The sequence below is a fragment of the Dendropsophus ebraccatus genome, chromosome 3 (assembly GCF_027789765.1).
Source record: "Dendropsophus ebraccatus isolate aDenEbr1 chromosome 3, aDenEbr1.pat, whole genome shotgun sequence".
NCBI classification, from domain to species: Eukaryota; Metazoa; Chordata; class Amphibia; order Anura; family Hylidae; genus Dendropsophus; species Dendropsophus ebraccatus.
The window spans coordinates 191,577,861-191,591,690 of NC_091456.1; positions in this window are offsets into that span (position 1 = coordinate 191,577,861).

Consider the following 13,830-nt stretch of genomic DNA (forward strand, 5'->3'; position numbering starts at 1 on the left):
TAGCAATCAGCATGTGGTGTATAATGTATAGTAACTGTATAACCCTGATAACACAGCAGCTGGATATGTGATATATAAGTTACTGTACAGTATAGCAGCATGTGGTGTATAATGTATAGTAACTGTATAACCCTGATAACACAGCAGCAGCTGGATATGTGATATATAAGTTACTGTACAGTATAGCAATCAGCATGTGGTGTATAATGTATAGTAACTGTATAACCCCGATAACACAGCAGCAGTTTGTGGATACAGGATGGAACTGCAGATCCCCATAATGGAGAGGATGGGAAACACAAGGGCTGACAGAGACTGCAGGGAGCAAGAAGGAATGAGCAGGGTGTAGAGTAAGCACAGTTTAGCAGTTCTCTGTCTGGGGAGCTATGAAGAGATTACCTCCACAGTCCTGTCCCCTGATGTAAGCCCCAGCCTGAAGTGGATCTGCTATGATTTGGAAGGTGAGGGAGACGTCCTGGGTCAGAGTACAGGGCTGTAGACCCCCCTATGCAGACCATGCCCCTCCCCCTCCCCCTCCCACCTAGTACAGGGAGCTCTTACACCAAGTCACAATTTTGAAAAACTGTTAGATCTTAAACCAAGGTACCATTGTGTCTGGTATCACTCAAAATCAGAGAAAAAACACGTCATACCTAAGACCTAATATGCTCCAGTCCCAAAGGGGTTAATCCTCCTGCTGTCTCCCAGCTCCTTCCTTCCTGACTCCACACATCCCTCCACTGTACAGAACCTGCCATGATGTCACAGTCATGTGATCAGTCACGTGGAGGAGGAGGAGGAGTCACGTGATCAGGGGCTGCTGCACAGTGTATGCAGGACTCTGCTGTGCTGGATGAGCTGAAGTGATGTGTATGCAGCAGAGCTGTGTGTGTGTGATGTGTGTGGAGCAGAGCTGTGTATGTGTGTGTTATATATGCCTGCAGCAGAGCCCTGTGTGTAATGTACATGTAGCTGAGCTGTATGTGTGTAATGTACATGTAGCTGAGCTGTGTATGTGTAATGTACATGTAGCTGAGCTGTATATGTGTAATGTACATGTAGCTGAGCTGTATATGTGTAATGTACATGTAGCTGAGCTGTATATATGTGTAATGTACATGTAGCTGAGCTGTATGTGTGTAATGTACATGTAGCTGAGCTGTATATGGGTAATGTACATGTAGCTGAGCTGTATATGTGTAATGTACATGTAGCTGAGCTGTATATGTGTAATGTACATGTAGCTGAGCTGTATGTGTGTAATGTACGTGTAGCTGAGCTGTGTGTGTGTAATGTACATGTAGCTGAGCTGTATATATGTGTAATGTACATGTAGCTGAGCTGTATGTGTGTAATGTACATGTAGCTGAGCTGTATATGTGTAATGTACATGTAGCTGAGCTGTATGTGCAGTGTACATGTAGCTGAGCTGTGTGTGTGTAATGTACATGTAGCTGAGCTGTATATATGTGTAATGTACATGTAGCTGAGCTGTATGTGTGTAATGTACATGTAGCTGAGCTGTATGTGTAATGTACATGTAGCTGAGCTGTATATGTGTAATGTACATGTAGCTGAGCTGTATGTGTAATGTACATGTAGCTGAGTTGTGTATGTGTAATGTACATGTAGCTGAGCTGTATATGTGTAATGTACATGTAGCTGAGCTGTATGTGTGTAATGTACATGTAGCTGAGCTGTATATGTGTGTAATGTACATGTAGCTGAGCTGTATGTGTGTAATGTACATGTAGCTGAGCTGTATGTGTGTAATGTACATGTAGCTGAGCTGTATATGTGTAATGTACATGGAGCTGAGCTGTATATGTGTGTAATGTACATGTAGCTGAGCTGTATATGTGTGTAATGTACATGGAGCTGAGCTGTATATGTGTAATGTACATGTAGCTGAGCTGTATGTGTGTAATGTACATGTAGCTGAGCTGTATATGTGTGTAATGTACATGTAGCTGAGCTGTATGTGTGTAATGTACATGGAGCTGAGCTGTATATGTGTAATGTACATGGAGCTGAGCAGTATATGTGTAATGTACATGTAGCTGAGCTGTATATGTGTAATGTACATGTAGCTGAGCTGTATGTGTGTAATGTACATGGAGCTGAGCTGTATATGTGTAATGTACATGGAGCTGAGCAGTATATGTGTAATGTACATGTAGCTGAGCTGTATATGTGTAATGTACATGTAGCTGAGCTGTATGTGTGTAATGTACATGTAGCTGAGCTGTATATGTGTGTAATGTACATGTAGCTGAGCTGTATATATGTGTGTAATGTACATGTAGCTGAGCTGTATATATGTGTGTAATGTACATGTAGCTGAGCTGTATATGTGTAATGTACATGTAGCTGAGCTGTACGTGTGTAATGTACATGTAGCTGAGCTGTATGTGTAATGTACATGTAGCTGAGCTGTATGTGTAATGTACATGTAGCTGAGCTGTATGTGTACACAGTAGAGCTGTATATGTGTAATGTACATGTAGCTGAGCTGTATGTGTGTAATGTACATGTAGCTGAGCTGTATGTGTGTAATGTACATGTAGCTGGGCTGTATATGTGTAATGTACATGTAGCTGAGCTGTATATGTGTAATGTACATGTAGCTGAGCTGTATGTGTGTAATGTACATGTAGCTGAGCTGTATGTGTGTAATGTACATGTAGCTGAGCTGTATATATGTGTAATGTACATGTAGCTGAGCTGTATGTGTGTAATGTACATGTAGCTGAGCTGTATGTGTGTAATGTACATGTAGCTGAGCTGTATATGTGTGTAATGTACATGTAGCTGAGCTGTATGTGTGTAATGTACATGTAGCTGAGCTGTATATGTGTAATGTACATGTAGCTGAGCTGTATATGTGTAATGTACATGTAGCTGAGCTGTATGTGTGTAATGTACATGTAGCTGAGCTGTATATGTGTGTAATGTACATGTAGCTGAGCTGTATGTGTGTAATGTACATGTAGCTGAGCTGTATATGTGTAATGTACATGTAGCTGAGCTGTATATGTGTGTAATGTACATGTAGCTGAGCTGTATGTGTGTAATGTACATGTAGCTGAGCTGTATGTGTGTAATGTACATGTAGCTGAGCTGTATATGTGTGTAATGTACATGTAGCTGAGCTGTATGTGTGTAATGTACATGTGGCTGAGCTGTATATGTGTAATGTACATGTAGCTGAGCTGTATGTGTGTAATGTACATGTAGCTGAGCTGTATGTGTACACAGTAGAGCTGTATGTGTAATGTACATGTAGATCTGTTGTGCTGGATCAGCTGATGCAATGTTACATAGTTGATAAGGTTGAAAGAAGACAAGAGTCCATCAGGTTCAACCTAGGGAAACCCTACAATGTTGATCCACAGGAAGGCAAAAACCCCTATGAGGCAGATGACAATTACCCCATCAAAAGGAGAAAAAATCCTTCCCATCTCCAAAATTGTAATCAGAATAATCCCTGGATCAGCGTTCTATCACCAGAACTCTAGTGGCCATAATTTATAATATATTTTTAAAGAAAAGCATCCAGGCCTCCCTTGTACTTATATAATGAATCGGCCATGACAGCATCATGTGGCAGAGAGTTGAAAGATGGCAGAAAGAGGTTTCCTGAAGCTTGATAACCTGTCTTGGTCCTGTAACCCCCCCATTCCCTTAATGACCTTGTTCGCCTCCTCTGCACCCACTCCAGATCAGCCACGTCTTTCTTATATACCAGTACCCGTCGCTGTATACAGTATATACCATGTGTGGTCTGACCAGTGATTTACATAGAGGTGACACTGTTCTCATCTTTAGCATCTCATCCTCTTTTGATGCCTCCTATTATTTTATTAGCCTTGGCAGCTGCTGTCTGGCACTGATCACTATAGATGAGATTACTGTGCACCAATACCCCCAGGTCCTTTTCGGAAGCAGTGTTACCCAGTGTTTTATTATTTAGCACATAACTATACTTTTTATTTCAATGGCCCAAGTGCATAACCTTACATTTATCCACATTAAACTTTAATTTCTCTGCCCAAGCCTCCAGATTCTCCAAATCCCTCTATAATTATCCTCCTCTGTGCTTACTTTGCCCATTTTAGTATCATCTGCAAATATGGATACTCTACTCTATAGCCCTTCTACAAGGTCATTAATAAATATATTTTTAAAAAGTGGATCCAATACTGACCCCTGCAGCACCCCACTAGTAACTGTGACCCAATCAGAGTATGTTCCATCAATGTTTATGTTCCAGAGCTGTCTGTGTGAAGGTTGGCTCCACTGGTCCATCTAGTCTGCCATATTAGTATTTCCTTCTTATTATGTTAGGATATATATGTATAAACCAGGCATAGTTACATTAATTTATTGTAGATTTACCTACCACATCTGCTTTCCTCCTCCAAGTATGTACTACTCTTTCTGTAATATTTTGTCATGTTGCTCCTGATCTTTTCGCCAGTAACCTCAGATTGGTTTCTTTTTTAGCCCTTCCATTATGTCCCCCTTGTTTCTTCTTTCCTCCAGACTATACAGATTTATATCCTGATATGTTTTATGCCTGCCACCTTCCACCATTTTTGTATCTGTCTTTGGACCCATTCTATGCTATCAGTATCTTCTGTAGGTGAGGTCTCCAGAACTGGTCACAGTATTCAAGATGTGATGTCACTAGAGCTGTATACAGCGGGATCACAATCTTCTCTTACTACTGGTTATACCTCTAGCTATATACCCAGCATACCATTATATATACAGCCCAGCATACCATTATATATATATATATATATATATATATATATATATATATATATATATATACACTCACCGGCCACTTTATTAGGTACACCATGCTAGTAACGGGTTGGACCCCCTTTTGCCTTCAGAACTGCCTCAATTCTTGGTGGCATAGATACAACAAGGTGCTGGAAGCTTCCTCAGAGATTTTGGTCCATATTGACATGATGGCATCACACAGTTGCCGCAGATTTGTCGGCTGCACATCCATGATGCGAATCTCCCGTTCCACCACATCCCAAAGATGCTCTATTGGATTGAGATCTGGTGACTGTGGAGGCCATTGGAGTACAGTGAACTCATTGTCATGTTCAAGAAACCAGTCTGAGATGATTCTAGCTTTATGACATGGCGCATTATCCTGCTGAAAGTCGCCACCAGATGTTGGGTCCATTGTGGTCATAAAGGGATGGACATGGTCAGCAACAATACTCAGGTAGGCTGTGGCGTTGTAACGATGCTCAATTGGTACCAAGGGGCCCAAAGAGTGCCAAGAAAATATTCCCCACACCATGACACCACCACCACCAGCCTGAACCGTTGATACAAGGCAGGATGGATCCATGCTTTCATGTTGTTGACGCCAAATTCTGACCCTACCATCCGAATGTCGCAGCAGAAATCGAGACTCATCAGACCAGGCAACGTTTTTCCAATCTTCTACTGTCCAATTTCGATGAGCTTGTGCAAATTGTAGCCTCAGTTTCCTGTTCTTAGCTGAGCGGAGTGGCACCCGGTGTGGTCTTCTGCTGCTGTAGCCCATCTCTGTACTGTGCGGTCAGAGATGCTCTTCTGCCTACCTTGGATGTAACGGTTGGCTATTTGAGTCACTGTTGCCTTTCTATCAGCTGGAACCAGTCTGCCCATTCTCCTCTGACCTCTGGCATCAACAAGGCATTTCCGCCCACAGAACTGCCGCTCACTGGATGTTTTTTCTTTTTCGGACCATTCTCTGTAAACCCTAGAGATGGTTGTGCGTGAAAATCCCAGTAGATCAGCAGTTTCTGAAATACTCAGACCAGCCCTTCTGGCACCAACAACCATGCCACGTTCAAAGGCACTCAAATCACCTTTCTTCCCCATACTGATGCTCGGTTTGAACTGCAGGAGATTGTCTTGACCATGTCTACATGCCTAAATGCACTGAGTTGCGGCCGGCTGATTGGCTGACCAATATATATATACAGCCCAGCATACCATTTTATATATATATATATATATATATATATATATATATATAAATATATATGCAGCCAAGCATACCAATATATATATATATATATATATAGCCCAGTATACCATTTTATATATATATATATATATATATATATATATATACAGCCCAGCACACCATGATATATATATACAGCCCAGCATACCATTATATATATATACAGCCCCGCTTACCATTATATATATATATACAGCCCAGCATACCATTATATATATATTTGCGGCCATGTGATTGGCTGATTAGAAATTAAGTGGTAACGTGCAGTTGGACAGGTGTACCTAATAAAGTGGCCGGTGAGTGTATATATATATATATATATATATATATATATATATATATATATATATACAGCCCAGCATACCATTATATATATATATATATATACAGCCCAGCATACCATTATATATATATATATATATATATACAGCCCAGCATACCATTATATATATATATATATATATGCAGCCAAGCATACCAATATATATATATAGCCCAGTATACCATTTTATATATATATATACAGCCCAGCATACCATTATATATATATACAGCCCCGCTTACCATTATATATATATATAGCCCAGCATACCATTATATATATATATATATACAGCCCAGCATACCATTATATATATATATATATATATATATATATATATATATATATATATATATACAGTATATATACAGCCCAGCATACCATTATATATATACAGCCCAGCATACCATTTTATATATACAGCCCAACATACCATTATATATATACAGCCCAGCATACCATTTTATATATACAGCCCAACATACCATTATATATATACAGCCCAGCATACACTAGGAGATGAGGAGGAGGCAATCCCAAGCAGCAGGGCTGCTACCTCTGCCTTTGTGCAAGGAGGACCAGGAGGAGCACTTTCAGAGCCATGCAGTGGGTCAGTAAAGGTGTGGGGTGGCATTACTTTGGTGGCATTACTCCATGTGCTGCCAGAGGTAGCCTGACTGCCATTAGGTACCGAGATGAGACCCTCAGAGCCCTTGTGAGACCATATGCTGGTGCGGCTGTCCCTGAGTTCCTCCTAATACAGGACAATGCTAGACCTCATGTGGCTGGAGTGTGTTAGCAGGTTCTACAGGATGAAAGCAGTATTAATACAAATATAGTTCCAGATTGCGGGAAAATATCATATAAATTGCATGTGCCAAACAATCTATCCTACATATCAATTACCCCAAATGTAACTGGAAAAACTCAAAACTACCATAATTTACCAAAAAAACACCACTTGAGCTTACTTTCCTTAACTCAAAAAAATTCCTTTATTAATAAAATCATGTAATGGAGAGATGTCATACATAAAAAATGAGGAGAAAAAAATTATAACAGAACAAAGGTCCAGGGGAACAGCAATATCGGTAAGACATGATAACTTATGATAACTATTTATGATATGTGACTTCATGGGGCTGGTGGCAATCTTATGTGTGATGTTTATGGGTTCAATCGGTGTCTAGTGACTTGTTAGTATTGCACTTATGCACTTATATATATAGACTCACTGGAACCTCAGTCTTTTGGAATCAATAGTTATTTGATGCCCTTTTAGTGTCATAATACATTCATGTTTGCAATATATTCTTTTAAATAGTCATATGACCCATATTTATTCTGATCCCCTGGACCTTTGTTCTGTTATCATTTTTTCTCCTCATTTTTTATGTATGACATCTCTACATTACATGATTTTATTAATAAAGGAATTTTTTTGAGTTAAGGAAAGTAAGCTCAAGTGGTGTTTTTTTGGTAAATTAGGATGAAAGCAGTGACGCTATGGACCGGTCGCCCGTTCCCCAGACCTGAATCACATTGAGCACATCTGGGACATCATGTCTCGCTCCATGCACCAACATCAAGTTGCAGCATAGACTATCCAGGAGTTGGCAGCTGCTTTAGTCCAGGTCTGCAAGGAGACCCCACAGAAGACCATCAGCCACCTTATCAGGAGCGTGCCCAGGCCTTTTAGGGAGTAGTGTTGATCGAACTGTTCGAGAAAAAATAGGTTTGAGTCGAACATCTCAATTTTCTCGAACCGAACATTTTACTGTTCACTCGAGTTAGTGTTCGAGTTAGTTTTCGAGCGCCTTTTTTCAAGCCAATCAGGGCAGAGCACATAGAAGTGTCAGAAATATCATTGTTGAGGTGTAGGGGTCTTATTGGCTGCTAAAATCACATGACCGTCTCATATAAAAGTCACTGTGCTGCGTTCTGGGCGCCATTCTCAGCTCACTCACTGTGCTGGATAGAGTGCTCTCTCAGTGTATCATTGTTTTCCTGCATACTGGCATTTTGATTAGACAGATAGGAAGTGAGATTAGTGGGATGTTTAGCAAGGTTAGGCTAGCATATTTGCAACAGGCATTTTCCTGTCCATAGACAGCATTGCAGTCACAGCAATACTTAGCTTTGGTATTGCAGGCTGCATATTGGATTTGCCAATTTATACATAGTGCCAAAAAGTGTATTTTGTTCTGCTCATATCTGTTATACAGTAATTAAACGTACATCTGATTTGTGTATGTGCATTTGTTCATTGATTACAGCTGTATTACTATAAACTCAAAAACGTCCTCTGTCCGTCACCAAAAATACGAAATACTTGACATCTGTTATACAGTAAATAAATGTACATCTGATTTGTGTACGTGCATTTGTTTAGTGATTACAGCTGTATTACTATAAACTCAAAAACGTCCTCTGTCCGTCACCAAAAATACGAAATACTTGACATCTGTTATACAGCAATTAAACGTACATCTGATTTGTGTGTGTGCATTTGTTTAGTAATTACAACTGTATTCCTATAAGCTTAAAAATGTCCTCTGTCAGTCACAAAATATGAAATACTTGATGTCAGCAACGACAAACACAACCAGACAGTGGGCCCTGATCTAATCCCACCCACTGTCCCTGCCTAATTGCCTCAGTCGACCCTAGGCGGTCGCGGACAACCACAAAGACGTTCCCTGTACTGAATACGTGGAACACAAAACACGACAGACGGATAAAACACAATAAAGAGTAGTGAACAAGCCAGGTCAAACCACACGGGCAACGCAGTACAGAATCGGCAAGCAAAGAATAGTCACAGGTCAGGCGGAGGGTCAAGAACACGAGAAGACAAGCAGAATGGGATATAGGGCAGGGAACGCTGGGAAGGAGCAGGGGAGCTGGGACTAGAAGAACTAATAGCCAGCGATAACCTGCTGGCAATACTGACACTTTATACTGGACCAGGAGCCCGGACCAAAGGCTGATTGGTCCGGCCTCCTGAGTCCAGTTTCACTGCAGCTGGTGCACTGCAGGCTGAGTGGCCGGGCGACCTGTCACTCAGCCTGAGTGCAAGACATCTCAGCTGCGTACCGACCGGCCGGCTGACGATCACGTGACACCACGGCGTCCCCGGTTGCTAGGGACGCCGTCGGGTCTCCGTGACGTCACTCGGCTCCGGCGGGCGGAGCAGCGGCGCGCTCCTGAGCCGTCAGCCGGAGCCGAGCTGGAAGAAGACGCCGCTGGAGCCGGACAAGGTAAGTTCCTGACACTACCCCCCCTCTTATGAGGGGCCTCAGGACCCTTATCCATTGGACCGGGCTGGAAGAAGATGCCGCTGGAGCCGGACAAGGTAAGTTCCTGACACTTGACTTCTGTTATACAGTAATTAAATTATGTCTGATTTGTGTACGTGGATTTGTTCAGTGATTACAGCGGTATTCCTATCAGCTGACATAGGTTCTTTGTCCGTCATAAAAAAATACGGAATACTTCACATCTGTTATACCCAGTAATTAATTGTACATCTGATTTGTGTACGTTGATTTTGTCAGTGATTACAGCTGTATTCCTAACAGCTGACATATGTTCTCTGTCCGTTGTAATGTATTCCGTATTTTTTGTTATCTGTTATACCCAGTAATTAATCGTACATCTGATTTGAGTACATGCATTTATTGAGAGTGGGTAGATTTGTTGATTTTTTTAGTTGTCGTATCTTCTATGTAGGATTTCATATCTATCTTGTGAACATAGTGAGAACCAGAGGTGGTAGGTGAGCAATATCAGGTGTAGGAGGGGGAGATAGAGGTAGTGCACAAGGCTCTGTTTCCAGTGCTCTGGCCAACATACAAGCAAGAACATCGTCAGTAGCAGGACCGTCAGGCCAGTCGTCTCTTGCTAGGTTTCCCATGCGCCTTATTAATGAACAGCGTTGTCAATCTGTTCCTCAGCGGTTATTGGACCCTGATTCAAGCTCTTTGACCTCCTCTTCCTCTCAGTCACGGTCATCATTATCGTCAGTCCAACTAGAAGCAAACATGGGTAGAATGTCCCTACCCAATATACAGGCTACTGAAAATAATCTAGATTCTGAAAAGCTCTTTTAACACACAATGCAGTTGGGGTCAGAAGGCGATTCAAAAGATCAAGAAGCCAAAGAGGATGATTTAGTCTGCTCTGACCAATTGCTAATGCCCTTAGAGGAGGATCAGGAAGATGGTCTGTCGTTAGAAATACCGAGTGGTCAGCAATGCCTGAAAGTGCCTGTGGCTTCTAGCCCGCAGTTTGAGGATATAGACGGTCAGATAGAGGAAATCACCTGTCATGATGATGATGACATTGCGGATCCAACCTGGTCTTTGGAGCGACAGCTGCCGATGGCATCATCAGTGGAGGATGAGGATGATGGGGTAATTACAGGGCGGGTCCAACGTAAGATAGTGAGAGGGCAGTCGCACAAGTCCGCTGATATTACTGCGCCAGCCATGGTCAGTGGAGCAGCAGCGAGACCGGGACTAGGTTTTCGCTGTCTAGGAGGTCCCGAACCTGTGAAGCCTGGGCCTTTTTTTATCAAGCCTCTGATTCTCCGACTGAGGTGATATGTTGTATTTCCCGGCAATGCGTCAGTAAAGGGAAAAATGAAGTGTTTATGTACCACGAGCATGAACAGGCACATGCAGGGAAAGCATGACGCTTTCACCCCAACCATTCCAAAGCCAAAAAACGTATTGTCAGCATTGCCAGGCTGTTAGCTTTGGAAATGTTGCTGCCTGGTGGACACCGATGGCTTCGGCCACGTTCTGGCCCTGGCATGTCCCCAGTATCAGATGCCTAGCAGGCAGTAAAGCTGTCCCTGCCCTGGCCCGGAACGTTGCAGTAAATATCTCAAGCCCATTGGCTGCATCTGTGTCCACCAAGGTCCATCTGACTACAGACACATGGACCAGTAAGAATGGTCAAGGTAGTTACATATCCCTGACTGCTCACTGGGTGACTTTGGTGTCTGACACTGCCTCTGGGTCTCCGACGACAGTCTTCAAAACTGCTGGGATGGTGCACAGCCAGGATTCCCAACCTCGACAGGTAGCATAACATGCTGAGAGAAACCAGGTCGTTCTTAAATTAATTTGTCTTGAAGACCATCAACACACAGGTCAAGAGCTGTGGAGGGCTCTGCGCACTCAGACAGACCACTGGCTGGGTGCTAAAAACCTGGCACCAGGTAAGGTGGTGTGCGACAACGGGAGCAATCTCCTTGCTGCCTTTAAGATCGGCAGACTTATGCACATGCCTTGTCTGGCACACGTCATGAACCTTGTTGTGCAGAAATTTCTTAAGTGCTACCCTGGTGTTGACGGTCTCCTGAAGAAGGCTCGAGGTCTTTGCTCCCACTTCCGACGTTCTCACCCTGCTTCGGCACGACTGGCATCGTTGCAACGGGATTCTGGCCTCCCCGTCAACCGTCTCATCTGTGATGTGGCAACATGCTGGAATTCCACGCTCCACATGCTCACACGGTTGTGGCAGCAGCGTAATGCCATTATGCTGTACGAAATGTCGCATGGCCTGACTAGCAGTGGTGCGGACCTCGGGTTGTTCACTCATTGAGAGTGAAAACAGGTGAAAGATCTGTGCACCATCCTTGCCAGTTTTAAAGAGGCCACCAAAATAGTCAGTTGAGACAATGCCCTTATCAGGATCACCGTTCTGGTGATATTTTTACTAGAACAACCGTTAGGCACTCTGCGGCACCAGGTCTCATCGGTGATGGGGGAGGAGGCAGACACAGAACCTTACTCACCAGAGAATGTAGAGGACCTAACTGTTACACAGTTGTATAGGTCTCCTTAAGGCACTGGTTCTAGGTTGAGGGCAGGCCGGCAGTACAGCTCCCATGGTAGAGCGCATGAGGCTATCCAGGCCTCTGGTGACGGTCAGGAGGAAGAAGTGTAGAAGGATGAGGAGGCAGGGGTGGATACCACTGGTACTGATTCCCTTTCACTGGTAAGACGTTGCCACAGATTACAGTGGGAGGAGGAGGAGGAGGGAGATGATGAAGATCCTGTTAGTGCCCCTCGACCCCGAGGCTTGGGAGATCCCGGTAGCATCTCACACATGAGTGCTCTGATGCTACATTATTTCCAACATGATCCACACATCAAGGCAATAAAAATGAACAGTGATTACTGGGTGGCAACCCTCCTTGATCCACATTACAAGACCAAAGCGAGCAATTTCCTTCCACCCACAGAAATTAATAGTAGAATGCAGGATTTTGAGACAGTGCTCATTGACCAACTCAAGACATCTTTTAGGTCTTTACATTCTAATGTCACGGTGGAACAGCTTTAGCAATGCAGCAGTAGAATCACAAGTAGCTGCAGCAGCAGGCAGTGTGGCAGAACCCTACTGGGCGACATTTGGCAATCAATTTTTAACACCTCACCAACGCCGGCAAGGCAGGGAAGCATTATGACACACAGAGACAGACTTAAGAGCATGGTCCATGACTATCTGCGCCTTAACATTGATGTTTTGGGACTTGGTCTTGACCCATTCAACTTCTGGGTGTCCAAACTGGATGTCCTGAGCTTGCTCGACACGCCATAGAAGTGTTATCTTGCCCAGCAGCCAGTGTTATTTCGGAATGCACATTCAGTACAGCTGGCGGGGTGATAACTGTAGAAAATGGCGTTGGCACCTGTAGTTTATGGCTCGCCGCAATAGGATGACATCAGAGGGTTTCTTTATAAAATGGAGATTTATTGCTTCTTCTTTAAAAGTAGTGGAAGTTACAGAAATGAATATAAAAGAATATCAGAGCTTACAGTCTTTAGTGTATAGTGTCCATAGTTCATATATCCTTTGAAGTGAAGGGTTTGTCTTACAAATCGTCACGAGCTTCAGGCAGCTGTTGCTTCACTCAAGCATCCTGGGAGACATTCCTTCCTTCACGCTTCCATCATGGATTCCTCACGCTTACATCACAACCTTCTCCTTGAAGGCTCTGGATCCTTCTTGTGACATAGAGCTCATACCTTCTGTACAGCCCTGATCCAACCAACCTCCATCTTGGTAACTCCCATCTTATATAGGTTCATGACTCACTGTCAATGTCATGTGTGGGCGTGTTCATTATACTTGAGTGTTTGTGTCTGCACATATATGACCATAACAAATATAGAACTCTTTCTCTATACATCAGCATAACCTGTTTCCACTCATGGATGTATAGTTATCGTGCTGTGTACAGCCTTAACACCCTACATAGTCATGGATCCGTGAATAGTGCTGTGTACAGTGCTGTGTACACTTATGTATCTATTTCCAACTTATACACGTCTCCTTAGTATAGAATATGATATTATAATGTCAGTATTACAATCACTTTATACAGTGAATAGTGTTGTGCTATTATGGTGAGGTCAGCAGTATATATATGACTTACATTATATTA